Genomic DNA, 20955 nt, shown 5'->3' with positions numbered 1-20955 from the left:
TTGAACCTGTTTCATTGACTCAGTTCAAAACTTTGATTCAGTGATTCCTCTGCATCATCATCACTCAGAAATGCTAGATGTCTGTGCATGCATCAAAATGTGTTGGTAAATACTTTGATTTATTTATTTTTACTATATTTTTGCATATGAATAAAAAATATTAAATAATGTTTCCTTGTATTAGTTTAACCTCTCAATCCGCAGTGGTGCATTAAAGGATTAATGAAATGATAAATTATTAATTTAATGCTTCATTTAGCATTTAATTAAATGCTAAAGGACCGGCCACTTAAACATCAGCATAATAAATGCAGTTACTCATCTTTCATCTCCTATCGTGCAGATCCGATCGGACGAATCCAATAAACACCAGCATGTAAGTGTAAGGGTCCACTCTGAAAAATAGAGGGGGGCAAACAAAAAAATCCTCCTTCATTTACTTGAGCGTATTTGAGTTATATTAGTAATTAATCACGTCCATTTTCAATGCAATAGCGAGTATTCTGAGGATCTCCCCTGCAGTTTAGAGTCTTCAGCTCCAGTTAAACCCTCCCAGGTCTCTCTCCTTCAATCACAGGCCTTCTGATGACTCATTATATACAGGAAGCGCATTACAGGCTCCGTGAGGTGTCAGTCAAAGCGGCTATGGTTTTGGTTGGATAAAGGCAGGCAATGCCTAGCCAATGCCTTGCCAACAAAGGTTTGATTGATGGACGTTGTAACCAATCAAAAGGCATCATCTTGCGAGAGCACACCGCAGTGGAGACTGGCACTTCTTATCAACTAAATTAGTTTTTTACACTTTGTAAATTCTGTAATAGTTGCTTTAGTTTTTCAGTAACTGTATATATCCATTATAATTAGCAGTTTATTGCAGATTTATTTGAATGAAACGCTACTCTTTACAATTACAAATCTTCTGAAATAAAGGGCCTTTTTGAAAGGACGCCTAGAGGTTTTTTTTTTTTTTTTTGACATAAAAGCTTACAGAAGCTACATTTGTAAGAGTATCATCCTCAAATTTGAATCACAACATGATCAGAAATGCAGTTTTATATTTAGGTTATTTTCAGGCCTTTAACATTAAAGTATCATACATTTTTCCCTGAGTGAATTTCAATACAACTTTTCAGGGTAGAGGAGGCGTGCAAGATGGCGCCCTGATCACATGTACGTTTGTGAGCTCAGCAATCCCAAACTGTTTTATAATAGTTACAACGAAACTTTTTTTTTGTTGAGAATTTCCATTTATTAATGTCTTGAATTTTTGGAACAACGATAATGGGAGGATCTGAAAAGAGGAAAGGTGTGAAGAAGTCAGGGAAAACAGTGTCGGATACTCCTGCTGGATCTGCTGGCACAGGTGACGATAAACAAGCAGTCGAACGACATAACAGTACTCCTGCAACCGGGGTATTGAAGGACAGTTTGCTAGCCTAGAAATCTAGACGCACCCTAGCGTAGGGTTGCCACCCGTCCCGTAAAATACGGAATCGTCCCGTATTTACAAGCAAAATGACGCGTTCCGTATCAAACCAATACGGGACGCGATTTGTCCCGTATTTTACACAGGTCCACACATAGTTCAATAAACACATACGGAGTTTGCAGTGTGGAGAATACTGATAGCAAATATAAAGAATCAATTTCACAATAAGTAGTACAGGAGCTCATTTGTGCGTGATTGCGGGCTTTGTTGCTATAGCGGCGGAGTCTCGAGAACATGCGCTGTGCCAGAGTGTGCCTGTAAACTTGCGCGGTTTTTTAAAAACATGTCGAGCTTGCGTTGCGTCCACCGTTTGAAGAACGCAAGGGGATCTCCAGATATAGAACTGAATTAATATCAAAAAGGTATCAATGGGTCTGTCCAGTAACTCATGATGAACCTCAGGCCAACTGCACACTTTATGAGAAGCATTTCAGTGTCTCAGACTGTCTGACTGTGGTGACAGACCAGTCTATGTGACAGACACATCCGTGCTTCTAAAGGTAGGCCTATAGTTTTTTTTAATGGATAATATATTAATATAATATTCCAATACATTATCAGAGCTTGGCAGACAGAATTATTATTTTTTTAGACAGGTTAATTTATAGATTCTAGCCTAATAAATGTTATTATTAATTTATCATTTATTTAGGCTATATCATACATAATAAATAATCCTGTCATTTAAAGTTTATGACATTTAAAAAATATTTAGATAAAAATGGGACAAATAATTACACGATAATATAGTCATAATTTAAGTAAATTATTCAAAGAAAATAAACATTTTTAAAATTCAAAAAAGTGATTAGGCCTGGTTCAGAATGACTTCTTAAAGGGACAGTTCACCCAAAAATGAAAATTCTGTCATCATTTATTCACCCTCAAGTTGTTCCAAACATGTATACATTTCTTTGTTATGTTGAACACGTAGGAAGATTACTGTGGAAGTCAATGGTGCCCCCAAAGCAGCCTGGTACAAACTTTCTTCAAAATATCTTCTTTTGTGTAGGCCTACAGGAGAACAAAGAAACTCATACAGGTTTGGAACATCATGAGGCGTCATAAGTGCACCAAATAGGCTAAGAGTTCTTTAGAATTAAATAAAATAATCAAATGTAAAATAATATAGCATGTGTTCTGTTGCAAATTCACGTACTTGATCTTATGTTTTCTTATGGTTTATTATTGAGCTGTCAAGTTGTTAATGTTGAAATAATCATTTCATGACGTATTCTTTATTTCTGCCCTTTATGGAATTGTTTTTTAGGGGATTTTTTTTTTCGGGGGTGGATATTTGCTGTCAAAGTGAGGCCAAAGTGAATGGGAGTCAATGGGATGCTAACAGCAGGTGATGGCTTGGTTAGCAATGGCTGCCCCTATGGAAGGTACACTTTCCGGGGGCTGGATTACCCCGTTGGGAAAAACCAAACTCTGGTCAGGCCAATCACAGCGTGTGTAGAGTCGGTGGGCGGGCTTTACATAATGACGGTACGAGTTGCGGAGGTTCTGCGTGCCACTCGTAAACACAGAAGCTGGCGAACAGCGGTCTTTTGAATCGGCTTTGACTCTGGAAGACTTGGAGTTAAGCTTGGAGTTAAGCCGTAGTCAACGCTTCTCGTTTACTTTGAATGGGTGACGTCATGCGTTGCCGAACTGAATTGTGGGTTCCGTTGCGTCGCTTCACTCGCGTTGCAAGCATAGGTTGCAAGCGGCAAAAGTTGAAGATTTCTCAACTTTTCAAGCGCCAACGCAGGCGTCATCCAATCAGATCACCCTATGCAAATATCCTAGAGCAGACGCTAGCCAATAGCGTTCGTTTAAAACACTGGTGAATGAAGAGTGAAGAACGATCTAAAATGGAGGAAAAGCTAATAATTGCGGTGGGTAATCACCCGGTCCTTTACGACCAACAAGGCCGGACTTACCATTGGGCTTGACTGGGCTGAAGCCCATGGGCCCCGCCCAATAGGGGGCCCCGCCCTTTTACGTTGATTTTTTTCAATAATATGTCAGTCATTTAATTTTTAATTTAAAGTTTGTTGATTGGAAAACGTGCGTGCTTATTGGGCGCGAAAAGGTCCGAAATCCGTTCAAAATAAGGATGCTAATGTCAAGGCTTCTGAACGCCACTACAAACATCAGAAGAGACTCGATTGATGTCAGAAGTTCGCTTCGTTTGGATGATGTGAACACGGTCTTCCGAACTCGGGTGCGCACCCGCGAACCGTACCAGAGTCCCCTTAAAAAGGGTGGTCTGGGGTACGGTTCATGTGAACTCCGGTACGGTTCGCTGCTGATGTGAACGCAATCGTACTAAATCGCGGAAGTGAACCGATATTAATTACATATGATTTGATAAAAATGTGTGTTTGTGTGTGTTTCACTCATTTCCGCAATCGCAATCGAACTCGGGTTCGTTCCAGGCAATCGAACCAAGTGTGAAAGCACCCTAAAACTCATTTGAATGGTGAGTACTTGCCCAGAGAATGGTTGCTCTACCCACCATCCATCGGTTGTGTATTTTGTTTTGCTTGCCGCCTTTTTGGCAAAGTTTGCCGGTCAATCCCTTTTTGAGTCTGGCTATATGTGATGTAGTAGACATACTGTAGGTCAAAGTCAGCCTAACACTTCCTATATGTGTATGGAGATGTATATAATCTATACAATATGTCAGCACTTACCAAGAACAGTTTTTTTTTTTTTTAAGATTTATACACTCATAGATTTAGCTATTTATATGTAATACAAATGATTTGTTTTTCAATATGGTTTCCAGGTAAATAAGTGTTTTATTCTCATTCTGACCAAGACATTTGTGCATTGCAATAAACACATGATCACTTTGAACTTTTTTAATCATTATTTATTTATTTATTGGAAAACTTTTTCAAGCTTCAATCAGTGGTCATATAAATACATTTTCACGTTTTGTATTTTTTCTTTTTTTTTACATGTAACACTGTATACTGTACCAGTCACCTTTTGAAATTAGCTTTGCACTTCAAATAACGATTGGATCGATTATATTGTTACGCCACCAGATGGCGACAAATTACTTTTAAAAAACATTTGTCATTGAATCGTTCATTCAGGAGATTGGTTCAAAGATGCTGATTCATCTATGAAACGATTGTATTTGATTGAGGAATTTAATCATTCATTCAAACCCAAGTTTTTTTTAAATAAATAATTCAGATTAATTAAAAATTTTTATAGACTTCAGCAATTAACATAAATTATGTTATTTTGTTTAGTTGTTTGTTCAGAATCGTGATCTCTATTTTTATTCTCAGTTTATCCAGAATTGTGTTGCTCTAATACATAGCTTATGTATCATTTTGTTCTATTTAAAGTAATGTATAGAAGGTAGGGCCCGAAAGTGACTCAAGCCCAGGGGCCCCCACCACCCTAAGTCCTGCCCTGACGACCAATCATTGTTTACATACTGGGACACAAACCGGAGAGACCAGGCCTGGAAGGAGGTGGCAGAGACGGTTGGAGAATCTGGTATGTATCATGCTTGTATTCTGTCCGTGTACTCTGTTTATCATTGAATGACAGGCAGCATATCATATCATGTGTGGATCAAATAGGCGCTATCGCCCAGCCAAATGAGGAATAAAATATTAAAGTGATCAGTTTTCATACACAAAATAATGAATTACATTTGAGTGGAAGGTGGATTTGACCGTTTATCTGTCAGTTGGCTGGTAGATGGTAAACGCTTAAAAAAATGTATTTATTATGAACCTTGCATAATTGAAATCTATACCAGAACCTGTTTTATTTGGCATGTTTAATTCAGTTCTTATTTTAATAACTAAACAAGTTTAAACACTTGAGCAACACTTGTTGTATTTGAATTAATTGTTTAATTTATTTACATTTTTGCATGTCAGAGGATACATGTAGGACCCGATGGAAGTCACTGGGGGACAGATTTAGGAAGGAGAAGAAAAAAGAAAGGGAAATGACAAGGAGTGGGGCAGGGTCGCCTGGGACCCAACCCTGGCGTTTCATGGCGGTGTTGGGATTTCTCACACCATTCCTTCATGACCGTGAGACGTCCAGCAACATCCCCAGACGACCTCTGCCCCCTTCACATCAGTCCATCAGTCCAGAGCCAGAGGAGGACAGCCAGGTCAGAGAAGACAGCCAGGCCATCACCCAGCAAGCCCCTTCAAGCAGAGGAGATGAGGCAGGCAGTGACACAGGCAGGCAGAACCTAACAAAGCTCTCAAATACATTATTATTTCAGTACTATCAAGGAGGGTTAAGTCATTTAGAAAATCAATGTCAATCTGTGTAGAGCTGAACCATATGCTGCAAAGTTTAGGCCACACAACCGTTGACACCTAATGCGTAATAACGTTATATAATAAATTATTTCAAAGAATGATTTGACATTAAAATCATGCCATGTTCATTGATTATCAATTGTTGCTGTAACTATGCAGGCAGACAGACAGAGCAGGAGGAAACTGTCGAGATCAATGACAAGGGTAGGAAGATAAAAAAAAAGGGAAATGTCTTCTTTTGAGAGAGGACTGTTGGCAGCAATTGAGCCCCTGACGCAGATGACCACGCTGCCACATCCACCACCACCGCCGCCGCCTCCAACACCAGCAGCAGATGAAGACGAGGTTTTCTTTCAGAGCCTCTTGCCGTCCCTTCGTAGGCTTTCTGTGCTGAGGAGGGCCAGGCTTCTGCACACACACACACATACATATTACATACATACAGCACTAAAATAAACATATTAAAATAATCGTATGGCTGTATTGTTTTCTCATGTTCATATAGAATAATACAGTAAGTATTTTAAATTTGTCGTATCATACAGCGCTGTCGACGCAATACAATCACTTAAAGGGATAGTTCTCCCAAAAATGTAAATTCTGTCATCATTTACTCACCCTCAAGTTGTTCCAAACCTGTATGAGTTTCTTTGTTCTGTGAAGGCCTTTGTATTTTCTCTCCAGTGAAAATCTGCTCAAATCATGAATGTATTAGTTGAAAACAGGGCTGAAAGGGCAAAGGCTATGTACATTATGACATAGTGATGAAAATATAAAACCAACATGTTAATTTAATGTAAAAAATAATTGTTATGACACTTGGAATCTGCACTTTTAAGAAAAATATAGGTAGCTCTTAAAAGAGCTTTTGGGTTTTGTGGCTCTGAAAAGAGCCTTTGGCGTATTCTATGAATTCGGCTGCCATGGCACTGCACCCTCCTGGTTGAAGTAGTAGGCACAGTACGTCTCTCGGAGTTGGATAGCTCTACGGGTGGCATTGTTGGAGCCCATCCTTGGTGCATCTCGCAGGGCCTCAGGAGCTGAAGATGGCTCAATGGTGGGTTCAGCTCTGTGTGCGCATCTTCTCCCCCTTTCCAGCAGGGGCGGACTGGCCATCTGGCGTACCGGGCGTTTTCCCGGTGGGCCGCTGGACAATGTGGGCCTGCCCGTTGCTACGTAAATATATGAAGAATAAATTATAGTAAAACTACGTAGCCTATATCCTTCCGTCAGCCCAGACGAATGGCCCGCGCAGCCCTCTTGAGGCAAAACTCCATGCAAAACTCTAATCTATAGCCTGCTCAGTCCCAGTGTCTCAGTGGTGTAAAAGCGCTCGTCAATGTCAAAATGTTTGCGATATCCAATCAAATTCAACGAGGCGGGATTTACTGTGCACAGCAGCCGAGCAGCGCGGGCGACACTTGAATGCGAGCCGAGGTAAGAGCTGAATACGAGTCAATGGGCAGCAATATTTCCCGACTGTTAACGATTTTAAAAATGTTAAACGACGGACATTAATTTCCAGGGATGTAAACTACTGTTGAGCTTTCAGAATGAATCAGATTATAATGCCTTTTACGTTATTCGTCGTCAAAGAATTGTAGCAACAATGACCCGATTCAATCAGATTTTGGGCCGAATACATCACCGGATGAGGCTTCTACACACCAACTCGTGACTCTCCTAATCAAATCAGACATAGACAATGGGGTGTGTGTGTAAGAGATATCGAAGTTAATGAACAACCACGATGTCCGCCAGATTGTCTGAGTCTACAGAATGGAGCATCGAATTGTACCGCCTGAAGGCATCCACATGACTTTACACACACACACATATCAGCGCTGAAAGAAGACAATTCTTGCACGACACGTGTTACTTAAAACATGGGACTTAAAGAACTGTCTTAATAATGTTCAAATATATATAATCCGTTGATTTCATGTCTTTATACAATGTATTAGAATAACTAGGATGTTTACTGTTGCCAATCAAAACCTGTATGCCAGTAACTGTGATAATCTTGTATATCTGGACGCGCAAATCGCAGAATGACCGTTCTTAGTATCTCTGTTATCGCAAAATTATGACTAGGCCAAATTTGGTTCAAAAATCAGATTTTGATGCATAATTTCAGAAATACCAGCTTTCTAAAGAAAAAGAGGCTTAGAATTTCCACCCTATTGATTAACTCAGAGGAGGGGGGTTCAGAGAACAATGGAACACTCGCGCCTTCTCGAGAAGATCTCTCCACGGACGTGATTGGATCTTTCCATAAGTCGGGCTCGGCCACTCCATCTATAAATGCAGAAGTTATCATGAACTCCTTGCGCTCCGCCATTCCGCCACTACAAGGACCCTGGCCTTTGACCTTCCTTTGAGAGAGGGATTCCTTTGGCACCAAGCCAAGAGAGAGAGACCTGCAACTTCTGGAGCGACTTTCCTGAACTTCACAGAAATTCTCCGGACTCACCTCCTTAGCGAACTTCCACGACGATTCGAACTCAGACACGTACACGAGAGAGCCTAATGCAAGTATTATATTTCACCTTTAACTGCTTGTACGAGGTTGTCTGAATTAATCCTGATTCACGAAATCATAAATGTCTGAAGGGTTTTGGTGAAGTGATTGAACTGTCTGTCTCTCTCTCTCTCTCTCTCTCTCTCTCTCTCTCTCACTTCCGTTGTGATTGTTGGGAGTGTGTGTGGGAGCTGAGTGGTTGCTGAGAGCGCTTGTGGAAACTTTGTTTTTTCCTATTTTTTCCCTTTTACGTTTCTTTTCCCCTCGGTTTTTCTTTTAACACAGAATAGAGAAAAGGTTTTTTTCTCTTAGTGTGTGTGCGTCTTGAGACGCCAGCATGGCGTCTGTTCCCACGCCAGGAACGCCAACACTGTCACTGCGTAACGGGTGCAGGTGTGTGCCAGAGCCCGGAGTGACAGTGGAGGATCTGCTGCTGGTGATAGGAGAACAGGTGGACTTTGAGAATGTCGTCTCGGCCTCTCGAATGAATAAAGCAGTTGTTGTGTTTTTAAAGTCTGAGGCGTTAGTCAATCAGTTGACTGTTAGTGGTATATGGGTGAAGGAAACATATGTCCCGGTAACACCGCTATCCGCTCCAGCAACAAAAGTTACCATTTCAAATGTTCCGCCTTTTGTATCTAACGATGTTATCACAAAAGAGTTGCAACGATTTGGTAAGATCGCGGGTCCCGTCCGATTGATTCCCTTAGGGTGTAAAAACACCGCGTTGAAGCACGTCCTTTCATTTAGACGTCAGGTGTATATGTTTTTAAATTCACCGGAGCGAACCTTGGAAGTCTCCTTCCGTGTCATTCAAGGGGGGAATTCTTTCATGGTTTATGCCACTACGGATAGTCTACGCTGTTTTGATTGTGGAGATCTGGGACATAAGCGCTTCGCGTGTCCACACAGAGACGAACCGCGCGCGTCCACATCTGACGAGAATAACACCGATAAATCAGCAAATAACAAAGGAACACGTAACGCCGAGGAGCATGATACAGTCACTACTGAGGAAGAGCAGGGACAGCAGGAGGTGAGTGAAAATAATGTAGGCCTTAACATTGTAAGTAAGGAACAACCTGGCTACAGTTATGTTCCTGAAAAATCAGTGTGTGAATTGTCTGATGTTGATAAGAGAGAGACTCAAGGTGATGGTGTGGATGTGTGTAAGAGTAATGATACAGTACAGGTAGAAGGTGAAATGGAAAACACGACTGATGAGATGGAGGTTTTATCTCAGTATAGTAATGATGGAATGAGAGATGATGAGCAGTGGTCAGAGGTTGAAAAAGATATGTATACTGTCGAACAAATCAATTCTTTTCTTGACAAAACAAAAGGAAAATCAGGTGTTGAAATAAGTGATTATTTCCCGGATGTGGAAAAGTTTATTTCTTCTGTAATGTGGGCTAGAAAAAAGAGCAACTATGAAGAGCTTACACAACAAAAGAGGTTTCGGTTAAAGAAACATATAACTGCAATAAGATTAGGAAAGAAAGCAGGAAAAGCGAGGGGAAAAACTAAATAGATATGATGGCTGTTGACTTCTCTTTTCTATATTTTTTTCTTTTTCTCTCTCTCTTCCTTATGGAGACCTTACGGGTGGGATCCCTTAATGTAAATGGGATGAGGGATGGGAAGAAAAATTGGTTACTTTCAGAAACCATACGCTTGAAAGATCTCAGCGTTGTTTTTTTGCAGGAGACTCATAGTGACCAAAGAAATGAGGTAGACTGGGGTTTGTGGTGGGAAGGAGAGAAGGTTCTAAGTCATGGGAGTAATCTTAGTGCTGGAGTGGCTGTGCTTTTTTCCCCTAGTCTTCAAGCTAAAATTTTATTAAAAAATGAGATAGAACCAGGGAGATTATTACTTATTAGGGCTGAAATTAGAAATCTTGTTTTTGTGTTCATAAACATTTATGCTCCCAATTTAGGATCTGACAGGTTGCAGTTTTTTTCCAAACTGGAAAAAGTTTTAAGCCAACAGCAGGATGGGGATTTAATAATTTTAGGAGGAGATTGGAATTGCACTTTAGATTTCACAAAAGACAGGAATGGAGAAGAACCTCATGCACAGTCAGCTGCAGTTTTAGCAAATGTGATAAAAAAACTAAATTTATCAGATGTATGGAGGGAACACAATCCAGCAGCACAACAATATACATGGGTGCATTTTAGTAATGGTAGAATTTCTGGGGCACGTTTGGACAGGTTCTACACATCACACAATATGAGGAATAGAGTAAAACATACAGCTATCATTCCTACATCTTTTTCTGATCACAAACTCATTACAATAGAGTGTTCGTTGGTGAACAGAGTTCAGAAGAGTTACTACTGGCATTTTAACATTAAACTTCTGGATGATAAGAATTTCTGTGAGAACTTTGGAGTTTTTTGGGAAACCTGTAAAAATGAAAAAGTTTTATATGAAAATATAATTCAGTGGTGGGAAATCAGTAAGGTTCATATAAAAGGGTTCTGTCAGCAATATGCAACCCATTCTTCTTTGGTTTTAAAAAAGACACTAGAGTTGCTAGAAAAGGAGATCATTGATATTGAGAAGACAATGACTGTTAATGATACTGCAGATTTACAAGAACTGTGGACAGGAAAGAAAAACCAGCTGAGCTTCATTCTAAATGAAAAAGTTAAAGGGGCTCTTGTAAGGAGCCGTTTTTTAACAACGAGGGACATGGATGGTCCCACATCTTATTTCTTTAATTTGGAGAGAAAAGCTGGACAGGAAAAGCAGATGTACTGTTTAAAAGAAAACAATGGAAAAGAAACCTCTGACCCAGTCTCAATGCGGAGAATCGCTGTGGATTTTTATTCAGATTTATTTACTGCTGAAACCTCGGATGAACAGTGCACAAATGAACTGCTTCAGGAACTTCCTGTTTTAACTCCAGAGCATAAACATTTGTTAGAAACTGAACTCACCTTTGAGGAGGTTACTGCTGCAGTAATGGGACTCTCTTCAGGACGTGCACCTGGCTTGGATGGATTACCTGCAGAGTTTTATAAGAACTTTTGGACTGTTTTAGGACATGACTACTTTGAGGTTTTGCAAAACTGCATTACAGAAGAAATTCTTCCCACAAGCTGTCGGCGGGCTGTTTTAACTTTGCTCCCAAAAAAGGGAGATTTAACGTTATTAAAGAATTGGAGGCCTGTAGCAATTTTATGCTCAGAATATAAAATATTTTCTAAATGTCTGGCAAACAGGCTAAATACTGTATTGTATGAAATCATTCACAAAGACCAGTCTTACTGTATAAAAGATCGATCCATCACAGATAATTTACATTTGGTACGGGACATGCTTGATTTTGCTTTTCAAAACAATATTAATATTGGGTTTCTGTCATTAGATCAGGAAAAGGCTTTTGACAGAGTAGACCACATTTTTCTTTTTAAAACGTTAAAGGCTTTTGGATTTGGGGATGGTTTTATCTCTAAGATTAAATTGTTGTATACTGAGGCTACGTGTATGGTTAAAATGGCTGGTGGCCTCAGTACTCCTGTGAAGCTCCACAGAGGTATTAGGCAAGGGTGTCCTCTCTCGGGTCAGCTATACAGCATAGCTATTGAGCCATTGTTATGTAGATTAAGACAGCAGCTCGCGGGATTAAAAGTTAGTACACTGGTTTTTAAAGAACCTACTAAACTCTCTGCATATGCAGATGATATTACAGTGTTAATTAGTGGTCAGAGTGAGGTTGATTCTTTAAAAGGAGCTCTAGCATGTTACGGGAAGGCATCTTCGGCTAAAGTTAACTGGGGTAAAAGTGAGGCTATTTGGTGTGGTACTGGTCTAAATAGTCCATCACTTCCTGGTGGATTACAGTGGGGGAGAACAGGCTTTAAATATCTTGGGGTGTTTTTAGGAGTAGATGAATTTAAAAGGAAAAACTGGGAGGGCCTAGTGGAGAAAGTGTGTGTTCGGTTGTCTCACTGGAAATGGTTGCTGCCTCGGCTGTCCTACAGGGGGAGGGTCCTGGTATGTAATAATCTGGTGGCTTCATCGTTATGGCACAGGATGATGATTCTAGAGCCTCCAGAAGAGCTAGTAAAGAAAATCCAGAAAAACCTGGTGGACTTCTTCTGGTCGGGACAGCACTGGCTGAGGGCGTCAGTGCTGTATCTGCCTATTCAGGAAGGAGGACAGGGGCTGGTCGACATCAGTTCCAGAATCCAAGCCTTCAGACTTCAGGCAGCTCGGAGACTACTCTACGGGGAGCACGTGAGCTGGGCCGAGGTGGCCTGTGCCCTTATGAGGAGAGCAGGAAACATGGGATTAGACCGACACCTGTTTCTCATGGACATCGACAAGCTGGACTTAACAGGACTGACACCTTTCTACAGGTCAGTACTGAGAGCATGGACACTTTTAAAAATATCTCGGGAGCCAAATGGTGTGCTGGACCTGTGGATGAGGGAAGAACCTCTGCTCTTGAACCCGGCACTGGCTTTGGACATTTTCAACTCAGTCTCCCTCAGAAGAGCTTTATGGACTGCAAACATTACTAAAGTTGGACTTTTGATTTCTGAGAATGGGTGGATATCTGCTGAAGTTTTGGCTCAAATGCTGGACATTAGATCAGTTCGAGTGGTGGAGAGAATGCTGACTCAAATACGTGAGTTTTTGCCCCAGGACTATAGACTGGTTTTAGAGTCGTCTGGTGGAGAGGAGGAAACATCTATTTTCCCAGAACTGACTTTTTCAGCAGACACTGGAGAATGGCAAGAAGCTGAGGGAAGCCTGCTTTCTTTTAAGACCCCTCAATTGGAGTTTTTTAGCAACACAGAGAAAAAAGCTTTTTATGTACTGTGTGTGAAAGTGGCACATCTTAAATCGCTTGAGAGTGTAAGAGAGTCCAAGTGGCAGGAGGTTTTTGGGCCAGGAGCTTCCCCTAAAGGCTGCTGGAGGTCCCTGTACAAGACTCCTATAGAGAAAAGGTCTGGAGACCTTCAGTGGAGAATTGTGCATGGGATAATAGCTACAAACAGACACAGAGCACACCTTGACCCACAGGTAGGGGAGGGCTGTCTGTTCTGTGGGATGCAGGAAACAGTTTTTCATCTGTTTTTTGACTGTTTTAGATTAAGGCCATTATTTAACAAATTAGAAGAGTGGTGTCAGACCCTGGGGGAAGTTTTTATGCCTATGTTTTTTATTTATGGGCCCAAGTACAGCAGGAAAAAAAAAGAAGTTCATGTTTTATTAAATTTTTTATTTGGGCAAGCAAAAATGTCAATTTGGTTGTCACGAAAGAGAAAATTGAATAATGGTGGATTAACTGATGTGGTTGCAGTGTTACAGGGGTTAATAAAATCCCGTATAAATATAGAGTTTAACTATTATAAGTTGGTTAATGACTTGGATGGTTTCAGATGTAAATGGGGCATAAAGAATGTTATTTGTGATGTTGACATTGATGGCTGTCTCCAATTTTATGCATGAGTGAGTTTTGATCATAAAAGGGGAATTTTATTTTTTTTATTAATATTATGTTTTACTAAAAATGTTATATCTTTAACATTTTTGTAAATAAAGTGATCTTAAAGTCAAAGTCTCTCTCTCTCTCTCTCTCTCTCTCTCTCTCTCTCTCTCTCTCTCTCTGTGTGTGTGCGCATGTGCGGAGTGACTGGGAGGAGCGCGTGAGTGTTTGAGCGTGTGGCGGCGTTTTTGAGTGAGTTTTTTTTCCCTTTTTCCCTTTTTCTCTAATAATTTAGTTTAATTTAGATTGTAGTTTATTTAAAGCTGTTGGGGATTGTGAAAAATGTCGGCAGATTCTGATGGGTTTGCTAAATTAACTGCCCGGAACGGCTGTAAATGTATTCCTGATGGATCTATCACAGTTGAAGACTGCTTGACTGCTATTAGTAGTGAAATAGGTGCTCGGAACATACTGTCAGCATCTAGAATGAATAAAGCTGTCGTTGTGTTTTTGAAAGAAGAGTCTATGGTTCATCATTTAGTAGAAGTTGGCTTAGCTGTTGGTGATGCTTTTCTGCCTGTTTTACCGCTGTCGAGTCCTTCTAAAAAGGTAATTCTTTCTAATGTGCCTCCGTTCATCTCCAATGACTCACTTGAGCGATTACTTGGCCGCTATGGTAAAATATTGATGCCGATTAAAATGATTCCCCTTGGGGTTAAAAATCCTGATTTGAAGCATGTGATGTCCTTCCGGCGTCAAACGTTCATGATTTTGAATGTCGAGTTTCAAAATTTAGACGTTTCAGTGAAATTGACTTTGTTAGGTAAAGATTATACAATTTTTATCAGCACGGATTCAATGAAATGTTTCTCTTGTGGGATTTTTGGTCACACAAAAAAGAAATGCCCATCTAATAAGGTGGCTAAACAAAATGAGATGGAACCTGATATTTCTTCGGAGATAGCGGCTACTACCCCGGTAAATAATAATCAGGATTCAGGCAATAAAACTGATGAGCGCGCTGTGTCGGATTCTTTGTCTAAAGATGAAGAATATCCAGAAGAGCACGCAACGAAAAGTTGTGCTAAAGAGGGGGAAAATTGTTCGGTGAATGTTAGTGAACTTGATAATATCAGCAGTGAGACTAGCGATGCATTAGAGATCGCTGTTGCGGGAACCGGCGATCCAGAGCGCGCGGCCGAGCCAGGTGAGCTCGCGGGAACCGGCGATCCAGAGCGCGCGGCCGAGCCAGATGAGCTCGCGGGAACCGCCGATCCAGAGCGCGCGGCCGAGCCAGGTGAGCTCGCGGGAACCGGCGATCCAGAGCGCGCGGCCGAGCCAGGTGAGCTTGCGGGAACCGGCGATCCAGAGCGCGCGGCCGAGCCAGGTGAGCTCGCGGGAACCGGTGAGTCGCAGGACTCGCACGCAAATGCTGGCCTGACACAGAGTGAGGTGGCTCAGCTCACCGAGAGAGGTGAGACTCAGTCCATTGATATGGATTCTGATAGCGAGGAATCTGATATTGTAGATTATTACACGGATTTCAGTTCACAGGGAAGTAATGTGGAAAAGAAAAGTAGCCTTCAAATGAAGCCTCCTTATTATACGGTGCAGCAAATTAATGATTTTCTTGACAGCACTTTTAATCAGCGAAGACCAAAATTAGAAAAGTATTTTTCTGATTTGCAGCTTTTTGTTGATTCTTGTGTTTTGGCTATGAGAAAAGCTTCATTGGAGGAGCTTGATCAGCCAAAACGATATAGGCTCAAGAAACATGTGAGCGCAGTTAAAAAAAGATTAGAAGTTAGAAAATATTAATAGGGCCATGTTTATTAACAGGGTGATATTTTGGGCGGTTTTTTTCTTTTTCTTTTCTTTCCTTATGACAACCTTAAGTATTGGGACTTTTAATATCAATGGTTGTCGGGGTATGGAAAAGAGAGCAGCTTTATTTGATTATTTGCGCTTAAAGAAGGCAGATGTGATTTTATTACAGGAAACACATACAGATCAGCAGAATGAGAGACAGTGGATTTGTGATTGGAAAGGCAATGTTTTTTTAAGTCATGGAACAAACCTCAGTGCAGGTGTTGCCATCCTTTTTTCCCCAAGTGTCAGTAGTCAAGCAGACATGGTTGAGGTAGTGCCTGGTCGGATTCTGAGAGCTGATATTGCCTTGGGTGATACACATTTTTCTTTCTTTAATGTGTATGCCCCAAATGTTGGTCAAGAACGTATCATGTTTTTCAGAATACTTTCTAAGGCATTATCACAGTGTCCTCAGGGAAATATTATTGTACTTGGTGGTGATTTTAATTGTACTGTTAATTCAGACCTAGACAGGAATCATGATGAACCTCACCCTTCTTCTGCTGAGAGTTTAAGGAAATTAATTAATGATCAAAATTTAGTTGATTTGTGGAGGGAGGCCTTTCCTGGGGTCAGACAGTATACATGGCTAAAAGCTAATTCCAATAATATGTCAGGAGCTAGACTTGACCGTTTCTATGTTGTAAAAAGCAATAGGAGTAGGTTTTTTAGTAGCTCGATTTCGCCATCCTTTCTTTCTGATCATCACTATTTATCTATTGTAGTTTCTGTCTCATTTTCTGGATTCTCTAAATCACATTGGCACTTTAATAATAGATTATTGCAGGACTGCACTTTTATTCACTCTTTTAATCTTTTCTGGAAAACTTGGAGAGAGGAGAGATGCCGTTTTCAGTCGTTGAGTCAATGGTGGGACATTGGTAAAGCACAAATTAAGTCTTTTTGCCAACAGTACACTGCACATAGTACTACAGCCCTTAAAGAAAAAATGAAGATTCTTGAGCAAGACATCCTTGGGCAAAGCAGTGACTCTACCCACAATAATTCATCTTCCATTGACTCTGTTGCAAGAGATAAGCTCCTTTTAAAGAACTTATTGGAGGAACGAGGAAAAATGGCACTTTTAAGGACCAGGTTTGCCCAGCTGAATGACATGGATGCTCCTACAGTTTTCTTTTTCGGACTTGAAAAAAAGTCAAGAGAACAGACATTTTTTCATCAATTGAAGATTCCATGTGGCAGAGTTACAACTGACCAACGGGACATTCAAAGTTATGCTCTTTCCTTTTATAAAGATTTATACTCCTCTGAAACATGTGACGGAGCAGCAACTGGTGAATTTTTAAGTGACTTATCTAAGCTATCTGAAGAGGAGCGTGATGACTTAGACAATTCTTTATCATTTGGAGAACTTTCACAAGCTGTTCAGGAGATGAGTGCTGGGAAATCGCCCGGGTTGGATGGACTCTCAGCAGAATTTTACAAGTGTTTCTGGAATCTAATTGGACATGACCTTTATGATGTTTTTCTTGAATGCATTGATCAAGGGACTCTTCCTTTGAGTTGTCGAAGGGCAGTCTTGACATTAATCCCAAAAAAGGGTGATCTTGGGTGTCTAAAGAACTGGCGCCCGGTATCATTGATCTGTGCTGATTTCAAGATTTTATCTAAGGCATTGACTAATAGACTTAAAACATATATGGCATCTGTCATTCATAAAGACCAAACATTCTGTGTGCCCAAGAGATCCATATTTGATAACCTTTTTTTTCTGAGAGACATTATTACAGTTGCAAAAATGCACAATATGGACATTGGTTTTCTTTCATTGGATCAAGAAAAGGCATTTGACAGGGTGGATCATCAATATTTATTTAAGACCCTGGAAGCCTTTGGTTTTGGCCCTTATTTTGTTTCTCTCATTAAATTGTTATACAATGAAATTTACAGTATGTTAAGACTGAATGGCTCATTAACTAGGCCTTTTTCTGTAACCAGGGGAATAAGGCAAGGGTGCCCTCTTTCAGGGCTTCTGTATGCCATTTCTATTGAGCCTCTCCTGGTTTCACTTAGGAGGCAACTACGTGGTGTTAATGTTCCCAGTTTCCCCAATGCCGATCCAGTTAAATTAACAGCTTACGCAGATGACATAACAATAGTTATAAAAGACTCTGAAGATGTTTCAAGACTGATATCTTCTTTAGATAGATTTCAGCAAGCTTCATCTGCCTGTATTAACTGGGGGAAATGTGCATCTTTGCTGTTGGGAGACTGGCGATCTGTAGGACCTCCTCAGCTGCCACAGCAATGCAGATGGGCCCGAGATGGTTTTAAAGTACTTGGTCTTTATTTTGGGACTAAAAGTTACACCGAAAAGAACTGGGAAGGGCTATCTGATCGGGTGATCTGTAGAATTCATAAGTGGCGATGGATTCTTCCACAACTCTCCTTTAGAGGGAGATGTTTGGTTATTAATAACTTGGCAGCGTCAATGCTATGGCATAAATGCACTGTTCTGGATCCTCCTAAAGAATTAATTGTTGGAGTTCAAAAGGCATTTGTAAAGTTTTTTTGGGACGGTTGCCATTGGCTTCCTCCAGGTGTCCTTTATCTTCCTGTGGCAGAGGGAGGGCAGGGGTTAATACACATAGAATCCAAAATTATGGCAATGAGGCTGCATACACTGCAGAAACTCTTGTATTCTTCAGATCAGGTGCCTTGGGTTGTTTTTGGTCTGTATATACTCAAGAGTGTTGGAGGAATTGGTCTTGACAAACAGTTGTTCTTAATGCAGAAATCCTTTGTGGAGAAGACACATTTTTTGCCTTTCAGTTTTTATGAATCAGTGTTCAAATCATGGGATTGTTTTAAACTGTTAAGACTGGAGGATGAGCATTATGGTATTGCAGAACCTCTTTTTTTTAATCCCCTTTTTGAAATGCCATCTACTGTATCATCATCTATAATTGCCAAATCTTTGAATGCTGGCATTACTAAAGTTATGGACTTGATTGATTTAACGAAAGGACAGTGGCGAACTGCACAGGAACTAGCTGACCAAATTGGGATAACTTCGGTTAGAATTGTGGAGGGATTAATTAGGAATTTTAAGATTTCTTTCCCTACGACGCTGAATTCTTTTATTAACAATGTTCTTTTGAATGGTTTTATTTCTCAGACATTTCCTGAGTTTAAGGTTGTTCTTAAAGACTGTGAGTTTGATGAGGATATAAGTCTAACAAACATTCTGAAAGGTTATGGGGATTTGGTGTTTCATTGTATTGAGAAAAAAAAGTTATATCATGGTTGTGTTAAATCTGTACATTATGGACAATTGAAACATAGACCGGACACTAAATGGAGGTCTTGGCTGTCTATTTCTGATGAGGTATGTCCATCCTGGAGATTACTGTACAAACCTCCTATCTCAAAGAGATGTGGGGACCTTCAGTGGAGGTTACTGCATTGCATTGTTGCCTCAAACTCTTTTATTTCAAAGCTTAATGAGACCATTTTGCCAATATGTCCTTTTTGTAATGCACTTGACACTGTTTTTCATATGTTTAGTGAGTGTGTCAGACTCTGCTCATTGTTTGAACTATTGGAGAAGATTATTGTTAAATTGGGTTTCTCATATACTAATAGTCTTTTTATATTGGGTTGCCGATATAAGAGGTCTTTGCAACAACAGTGTACACTTGCCAATTTTTTAATAGGGCAAGCTAAACTAGCCATTTTTAAGACACATCAGTGTAAAAATGCTGGTGAGGATGTAAATATGGTGACCCTTTTTAAGTCTCTAGTGAAGTCAAGAGTGGTCATTGAATATACTTATTATCAGCATACTAACAATGTTCTGTATTTTGAATGGAGATGGGGTGTTGGAGGGGCTTTGGTGACTATAAGCGAAACAGGGAATCTGGTATTTAATTGGTAATATGTAATGTTTTTTTAATTTTTTTGTTTGTTTTTGGTTTGTTAATTTTATAATGTTTGTAAATTAAAGAGGTTTTAAAAGTCAAAGTCTCTCTCTCTCTCATCTCTCTCTCTCTCTCTCTCTCTCTCTCTCTCTCTCTCTCTCTCTCTCTCTCTCTCTCTCTCATCTCTCTCTCCCTCGTGGATTCTCTCTTTCCATCATTCTTTTCCCTTTGATTTTATTCGTTAAGTTTGATTTTTCCTTGTTTGTACCATATCGTTTGTTTCTCCTATATATATGCATATTTACCCCCGTGTGATTCGTAGCTTTGTATTCTATAGTGTTTTATTAAAACTCAATAATTGCATTAAACTGAATCCTTATTGTTTTGCTCACAAATCTCGAAGTCACTGAAGCGTAAGATCTAAGCTACCCATTTAAGCTTGATTTTCATGTATTACTACTTTAGTAATACAAATTGTGCAAACATAAGAGATATTATTTGTCCTGATCAAACAGATCAATGTTTCTTAAGGTTTGTAAGATTGATAATTGATGAAGAAATCAATTTGGATAAAGGTTACTTTTAAATGATTAAAGGTTCCGTTATACGTTAATTTTTCTGTACAACAAGCTAATAATATTCATAAACTCATGAATATTCATACCATTTGAATTAATTATTCCCCAGAACTTATTGTTGTTACAGAATGCACAAAGAAACATTAGCGTAGGTGTCGCAGTTTTCAGCATATCAGAGGGAATGTTTGTCTTTCTGTTTCCAGGCTTTCTTCAGTAATTTCACAATCATTTTCAAATGATTCATAATACTCAAAATATCTTTCTCATATATCATGCTAAAACTGGCAACTTTCATATTCAAGTGGCCAATGGAAAGTGACATATGAAAATAAATATATAATTTGCTAGTTACATGCATTATTTTACACACTGGTAATCAAAAGTTTGAAATAATTAAGACTTCTTAAATTGTTTTTGAAAGAAGAAGGCTGAATTTATTTGATCAAAAATACAGTAAAACCACAAATATTAAGAAATATTGATACAATTTCCAATAGGCCTAGTTGTTTTCTATGAGAATGTATTGTAAAATGTAATTTATTTCTGTAAAAGCTGACTTTTCAGCATCATTACTTCAGTAAGTGTCACATGATCCTTCAGAAATCATTTTAATATGCTGTATTTTTCATATCATTTTTAAACTCTTTTCCACTATTTGAGCTCAATTCCATAAAATTACAGATGTCTAGATACTATAGCCACTAGAAAGGCACCCTAAAACAGTCCACATTCTGCACTACATCCTAAGTCTTCTAGACCAGAGTCCTGCACGGGTGACGGGTGACCCGCGAATATTGCTGAAACGGGTGAAAAACATCCTACTGTGTCGGATACGGGTGCGGGTCGGACAAGGGAGAACACGGGTCTAAA

This window comes from Gobio gobio (assembly GCF_949357685.1).
Source record: "Gobio gobio genome assembly, chromosome: 22".
In the NCBI taxonomy this organism is placed as follows: Eukaryota; Metazoa; Chordata; class Actinopteri; order Cypriniformes; family Gobionidae; genus Gobio; species Gobio gobio.
Note: the sequence above shows the minus strand (reverse complement) of the source record.